Here is an 8,612-nt window from a genome sequence, read left to right on the forward strand (position 1 = left end):
AGAGCTCAAAAGCAGACCCCCACATGCAACTTCAGGCGAAGAACCACAGGTAAGACCAACTTTTCTGATGCAAGCAACCTGCCTGGTGGACTGAGGACACAGGCCTACAGGAACAGCTGAAGAATAGTAGAGAGGAAAGACTGCACGACTGAAAGCAGAACACTCTGTTCTCATAACTTGCTGAAAGAAAACAGAAAAGCAGGTCTACAGCTCTCCTGACACACAGGCCTATAGGACAGTCTACCAACTGTGAGAAATAGGAGAACAAGGTAACACCAGAGACAACCTGACGGTGAGAGACGAGCACAGGAACCCAAGCAATAGAAACCAAGACTACATTGCATCATCAGAGCTCATATCTCCCACCAAAGCAAACACTGAATATCCAAACACACCAGAAAAGCAAGATCTAGATTTAAAATCATATTTGATCATGATGCTGGAGGACTTCAAGAAAGACATGAAGAACTCCCTTAGAGAAACACAGGAAAACATAAATAAACAAGTAGAAGCCCATAGAGAGGAATCACAAAAATTGCTGAAACAATTCCAGGAACACACAATCAGGCAGTTGAAGGAATTATATGGAAATAGAAGCATCAAGAAAGAACACAGGGAAACAACCCTGGATATAGAAAATCAAAGGAAGAGACAAGGAGCCATAGTTATAAGCATCACCAACAGAATAAAAGAGATAGAAGAGAGAATTGAAGAAGCAGAAGATTCCATAGAAATCATTGACAGATATCCATAAGCATACAAGAAGCCTACAGAACTCCAAATAGATTGGACCAGAAAAGAAACACCTCCCGCCACATAATAGTCAAAACACCAAATGCACAAAATAAAGAAAGAATATTTAAAGCAGTAAGCAAAAAAGGTCAAGTAACATATAAAGGCAGACGTATCAGAATCACACCACACTTTTCGCCAGAGACTATGAAAGCCAGAAGATCTTGGACAGATGTCATACAGACCCTAAGAGAACACAAATGCCAGCCCAGGTTACTGTATCCTGCAAAACTCTCAATTAACATAGATGGAGAAACCAAGGAATTCCATGACAAAACCAAATTTACACAATATCTTTCTACAAATCCAGCACTACAAAGGATAGTAAATGGTAAAGCCCAACATAAGGAGGCAAGCTATACCCTAGAAGAAGCAAGAAACTAATCGTCTTGGCAACAAAACAAAGAGAAGAAAAGCACACAAACATAATCTCATATCCAAATATGAATATAACAGGAAGCAATAATCACTATTCCTTAATATCACTCAACATCAATGGACTCAACTTCCCAATAAAAAGACATAGATTAACAAACTGCATACGCAACGAAGACCCTGGATTCTGCTGCCTACAGGAAACACACCTCAGAGACAAAGACAGACACTACCTCAGAGTGAAAGGCTGGAAAACAACTTTCCAAGCAAATGGTCTGAAGAAGCAAGCTGGAGTACCATTCCAATATCGAATAAATTCAATTTTCAACTAAAAGTCATCAAAAAAGATAAGGAAGGACACTTCGTATTCATCAAAGGAAAAATCCACAAAGATGAACTCTCAATACTAAATATCTATGCCCCAAATACAAGGGCACCTACATACGTAAAAGAAACCTTACTAAACCCCAAAACACACATTGTACCTCACACAATAATAGTAGGAGATTTCAACACCCCACTCTCATCAATGGACAGATCATGGAAACAGAAATTAAACAGAGACGTAGACAGACTAAGAGAAGTCATGAGCCAAATGGACTTAACAAATGTTTATAGAACATTCTATCCTAAAGCAAAAGAATATACATTCTTCTCAGCTCCTCATGGTACTTTCTCCAAAAATGACCATTTAATTGATCAAAAAATGGGCCTCAACAGGTACAGAAAGAAAGAAATAATCCCATGCGCCTATCAGACCACCACGGCCTAAAGCTGGTCTTCAATAACAATAAGGGAAGAATGCTCACATATACGAGGAAGTTGAACAACACTCTACTCAACGATAACCTGGTCAAGAAAGAAATAAAGAAAGAAATTAAAGACTTTTTAGAATTTAACGAAAAGGAAGGTACAACATACCCAAACTTATGGGACACAATGAAAGCTGTGCTAAGAGGAAAACTCATAGCTCTGAGTGCCTGCAGAAAGAAAGAGGAAAGAGCATATGTCAGCAGCTTGACAGCACACCTAAAAGCTCTAGAACAAAAAGAAGCAAATACACCCAGGAGGAGTAGAAGGCAGGAAATAATCAAACTCAGAGCTGAAATCAACCAAGTAGAAACAAAAAGGACCATAGAAAGAATCAACAGAACCAAAAGTTGGTTCTTTAAGAAAATCAACAAGATAGATAAACACTTAGCCAGACTAACGAGAGGACACAGAGAGTGTGTCCAAATTAACAAAATCAGAAATGAAAAGGGAGTTATAACAATGGAGCCAGAGGAAATTCAAAAAATCATCAGATCTTACTATAAAAGCCTATATAGTCAACAAAACTTGAAAATCTTCAGGAAATGGACAATTTCCTAGACAGATACCAGGTACCGAAGTTAAATCAGGAATAGAAAAACCAGATAAACAACCCCATAACTCCTAAGGAAATAGAAGCAGTCATTAAAGTTCTCCCAACCAAAAAGAGCCCAGGTCCAGATGGGTTTAGTACAGAATTCTATCAGACCTTCATAGAAGACCTCATACCAATACTATGCAAACTATTCCACAAAATTGAAACAGATGGAGCACTACCGAATTCCTTCTATTTAGCCACAATTACTACTCTACCTAAACCACACAAAGACCCAACAAAGAAAGAGAACTTCAGACTGATTTCCCTTATGAATATCGACACAATAAAACTCAATAAAATTCTGGCAAACTGAATCCAAGAGCACATCAAAACAATCATCCATCATGATCAAGGAGGCTTCATCCCAGGCATGCAGGGATGGTTTAATATACAGAAAAACATCAACGTGATCCATTACATAAACAAACTGAAAGAACAAAACCACATGATCATTTCATTAGATGCTGAGAAAGCATTTGACAAAATTCAACACCCCTTCATGATAAAAGTCCTGGAAAGAATAGGAATTCAAGGCCCATATGTAAACACAGTAAAAGCCATATACAGCAAACCAGTAGCTAACATTAAACTAAATGGAGAGAAACTTGAATCAATCCCACTAAAATCAGGGACTAGACAAGGCTGCCCACTCTCTCTCTACTTATTCAATATAGTTCTTGAGGTTCTAGCCAGAGCAATCAGACAACAAAAGGAGATCAAGGGAATAGAGATTAGAAAAGAAGAAGTAAAATATCACTATTTTCAGATGCTATGACAGTATATTTAGGTGATCCCAAAAGTTCCAAGAAAGAACTACTAAAGCTGATAAACAACTTCAGCAAAGTGGCTGGGTATAAAATTAACTCAAATAAATCAATAGCTTTCCTCTACACAAAAGAGAAACAAGCCGAGAAAGAAATTAGGGAAACGACACCCTTCATAATAGACCCAAATAATATAAAGTACCTCAGTGTGACTTTAACCAAGCTAGTAAAAGATCTGTACAATAAGAACTTCAAGACACTGAAGAAAGAAATTGAAGAAGACCTCAGAAGATGGAAAGATCTCCCATGCTCATGGATTGGCAGGATTAATATAGTAAAAATGGCCATTTTACCAAAAGCGATCTACAGATTCAATGCAATCCCCATCAAAATACCAATCCATTTCTTCAAAGAGTTAGACAGAACAATTTGCAAATTCGTCTGGAATAACAAAAACCCAGGATAGCTAAAACTATCCTCAACAATAAAAGGACTTCAGGGGGAATCACTATCCCTGAACTCAAGCAGTATTACAGAGCAATAGTGATAAAAACTGCATGGTATTGGTACAGAGACAGACAGACAGACAAATGGAACAGAATTGACGACACAGAAATGAACCCACACACCTATGGGCACTTGATTTTTGACAAAGGAGCCAAATCCATCAAATGGAAAAAAGATAGCATTTTCAGGAAATGGTGCTGGTTCAACTGGAGGTCAACATGTAGAAGAATGCAGATCGATCCATGCCTATCACCCTGTACAAAGCTTAAGTCCAAGTGGATCAAGGACCTCCACATCAAACCAGATACACTCAAACTAATAGAACAAAAACTAGGGAAGCATCTGGAAACCATGGGCACTGGAAAAAATTTCCTGAACAAAACACCAATGACTTATGCTCTAAGATCAAGAATCGACAAATGGGATCTCATGAAACTGCAAAGCTTCTGTAAGGCAAAGGACACTGTGGTTAGGACAAAACGGCAACCAACAGATTGGGAAAAGATCTTTACCAGTCCTACAACAGATAGAGGCCTTATATCCAAAATATACAAAGAACTCAAGAAGTTAGACCACAGGGAGACAAATAACCCTATTAAAAATTGGGGTTCAGAGCTACACAAAGAATTCACAGCTGAGGAATGCCTAATGGCTGAGAAACACCTAAAGAAATGTTCAACATCTTTAGTCATAAGGGAAATGCAAATCAAAACAACCCTGAGATTTCACCTCACACCAGTGAGAATGGCTAAGTTCAAAAACTCAGGTGACAGCAAATGCTGGCGAGGATGTGGAGAAAGACGAACACTCCTCCATTGTTGGTGGGATTGCAGACTGGTCAAACCATTCTGGAAATCAGTCTGGAGGTTCCTCAGAAAATTGAGGATCCAGCTATATACCTCTCTTGCGCATACACCCAAAAGATGCCCCAACATATAAAAGAGAAACGTGCTCCACTATATTCAAAGCAGCCTTATTTATAATATCCAGAAGTTGGAAATAACCCAGATGCTCTTCAACAGAGGAATGGATACAGAAAATGTGGTACACTACACAATGGAATATTAGTAAGCTATCAAAAAGAATGCCTTTATGAAATTCATAGGGTAATGGTTGGAGCTGGAAAATATCATCCTGAGTGAGGTAACCCAATCACAGAAAAACACACATGGTATGCACTCATTGATAAGTGGCTATTAGCCCAAATGCTTGAATTACCCTAGATGCCTAGAACAAATGAAACTCAAGATGGAGGATCAAAATTTGAATGCTTCACTTCTTCTTTAAAAGGGAAACAAGAATACCCTTCGCAGGGAATAGAGAGGCAAAGATTAAAACAGAGAGAGTAGGAACACACATTCAGAGCCTGCCCTACATGTGGCCCATACAAATATAGCCAACCAATTAGACAAGATGGATGAAGCAAAGAAGTGCAGGCAGACAGGAACTGGATGTAGATCTCTTCTGAGAGACATAGCCAGAATACAGCAAATACAGAAGCAAATGCCAGCAGCCAACCACTGAACTGAGAACAGGACCCCCGTTGAAGGAATCAGAGAAAGAACTGAGAGGGCCTGAAGGGGCTTGAGACCCCATATGAACAACAATGCCAAGCAACCAGAGCTTCCAGGGACTAAGCCACTACCCAAAGACTATACATGGATTGACCCTGGACTCTGACCTCATAGGTAACATTGAATATCCTAGTAAGAGCACCAGTGGAAGGGGAAGCCCTGGGTCCTGCTGAGACTAAACATACAGTGAACATGATTATTGGGGAGAGGGTGGCAATTGGGGGAGGATGGGGAGAGGAACACCCATAAAGAAGGGGAGCAAGAGGGGTTGGGGGATGTTGGCCCAGAAACCAGGAAAGGGAATAACACTCAAAATGTAAATAAGAAATACTCAAGTTAAAAAAAAAAGAACATTCCTTTACATTATCCCACTATCTTACCAGTTAATTAAACTGGACCTGTCAATCACTTTACCAAGAATACCATGCCTAAAGAGAGCTGGTTTACCTGAGGATTCTCAAAGAGGGGAGGTGTCATTAACCCCTTAATGAGATGATGTTCTTACACTCCCCTACCCCTACCAATTGCTTAGTTCTCTGCACTGCCAAATCAGTCTGTTCCCTGAGTTCTAACTCAAAGTGCTAAATTTTCCCCACCAAATCCTGTGTAAATTCTCAATGTGCTTGCTGAGATTCTCTGGACTTTTTGCCTTTGTTGCGCCCAACCTCGACCAGCAAGGAAGACACGACCAGAGGAGACCTTCTTCAAGCAGTTTATTCAGGAAACTTGATACAATCTTCTACTACTACCCCGGGGAACACCCTACATCAGCATAAGTACCCAAAGCCAACCAACCCCAACATGCCATGTGGGTCATGTAGATAGGCTGTCACTATGCAGAAGCTAGCAGGCCAGGCAGGCATAGCCAAATAAGGACTTGTTTACTACAAGGAGTGCTCACCCTTGGAGGGTGGAAGGCAGAAACCAGCGCCATCTTTGTGGCGCAGCACGTCCAGCTCCCTATAGTTCACCCTTTTTGTTTAATTAATCAAGCAGGCAAAGGCACCTCTGAGCGTGGTGACCCCTCCTGTCTTAGGATCATCCCTTCATTAAACCCATCTTAGGACACCTCGTCACCCACAAGGTTCCATGCCTTAGATAGAAGGGAAGTTGCCCGTCACTGGGCAGGGTCACTTACACATACTCAGGGGCGAGGTGCAACTAGGTCTTCTGAATGACCGTAAGCCAGGTTTGGGGGGACTGTCCTGCCTCAATGGCTGCAAATGCCTGTACCACCATAGCCACGTGCCGCCTCTGGACAAACCTCATTCTATAGAGACATCACAGGCTCACTGGGGAAACCAGCAGCAAGAGTCCAGCTAGAGCTCCCATACCCGCCCACTCCCTCAGATGATTCATAGCAGCAGCAATCCAAGATGACAATCCCTTAGCCAGTCCAGCATCCGCACGTGTGGAGTTCACTGTCACGATGGCTACACGTAACTGATCCATTAAGAAATCGAATTCTCCAGTCCAATCACCCAGAAGATACCTTGACAACTGTTTAGACAGATTAGCTGCACGTGTAAATTTTTCATACTGAATACTGGTCACACATAGGCCAGAGTATCTCCACTGGCAACCTAGCTGTGCAAGCTGCCACAGTGTGTCAATTTGCTTTTGTACCAGGTCAATTCTTTGATTGACCGCCATCAGGCCACCTTTATTCAATATATGGGCAGCCTGCACGGAATGACTCATAGCTATGGCAGCAGTCATTGCTTCTACTGCGGCAAGGGATATAGCTGTTATAGCAGCGGTGATGCCGAAATCCCCTTTTGGTCTAAATAGAGTTATAGCATGGGGTGGTCATCCACAGGAACTGGAACCCATCTGGGCATTCGAGCAATGACAGTGATAGCAAACTTTTCTGCATCCCAGCATTGTGTATAAAAACAGGTATTATTAGAGCACACCAAAACCTCCGGAAACTCCTGACTAGCATTACTAACAATACACACAATAGGAAGATAAACACATACAGGAGTGGGATTAAAGGTCATGGGTCTCAGGAACACTGATAGTATCGCCCACCAGGGCTCCGTTTGGAAAAGCACTTGGGTCACACTGAGAAGTGTCAGCAACAGCAGGATCTTCATTCTTGCTGCACCTCCTGGTCAATCTCTCGGGAACCCACAATGGATCTTGCCTTTCCTGGGGAAACACACAACAGATCCTCTTACCCAAGCAAGCACAGGATCTGTCCCACGCCATAAGCCAGTGAGCACATCTTTCCATTTCACATAACATTTCAACGTGCCAGCCCGACACTGATGTCAGTCAGAGGCAGAAAGGCCATCATCATCCATAATCAAAAAATTAAGAGTAAAAGGGGCTAAGGATATCTGTTCCTTGGGAGTTCTGCCATGGCCTATTCCCCCTTTTGTTTAATTACGCATTCCTTCAAAGTATGATGTGATTGCTCAACAATACCTTGACCTTGGGGATTATAAGGCAGGCCATGGCTCCACTGCACATCCATCTGTTTGCAAAAGGATTTGAAAGAGTGGACAGTGTACGCTGGGCCAATATCAATCTTTTAAGTGTTGGGGCTTTCCCCAGGCAGCCCAGGCTTCTAGGCAGTGTCCAATAACATTGCGTGCCTTTTCCCCACTCATATGGGTAGCATGAATGACACATGAGCAGGTATCCACAGAAACATGAATGTATTTTAGAGTCCCAAATCCTGACATGTGAGTCACATCCATTTGCCAAATCTTTAAAGGCAGAAAGCCCCTGGGATTAACCCCCACACTAGGGGGATGATGGAAAGTCACACACTGTGGGCAGTCCAAAACTATTTGTCTAGCATCAGCTTAAGACAAATGAAACTATTGTTGTAAAGTCTTTGTAGGCACATGAAGCTGTTGATGGAAGTGTCTGGCCAAATCAAGAGAGGAGCTCAAGAAAATAAACACTGTCCTGCTCCAACGGTCTACAATATCATTTCCTTCGCTTAAACGACCAGGTAGGCCAGTATGAGCTCTAATATGTTGGATAAAAAATGGGTGATCTCTTCCCCAGATCAATTCCTGAAGTTCCCTCAATAGCTGGCATACCATACTGCTAATTTTAATAGGGCCAGCCACTTCTAATATCTTAACTGCATTAACAACATACGATGAATCAGAGAGCAAATTAAAGGCAAAAGAACAATTTTTAAACCCTTCCAGCACAATTTTGAGTTCAGTT

This window comes from Rattus norvegicus, chromosome 14 (genome assembly GCF_036323735.1).
Source record: "Rattus norvegicus strain BN/NHsdMcwi chromosome 14, GRCr8, whole genome shotgun sequence".
Classification (NCBI taxonomy): Eukaryota; Metazoa; Chordata; class Mammalia; order Rodentia; family Muridae; genus Rattus; species Rattus norvegicus.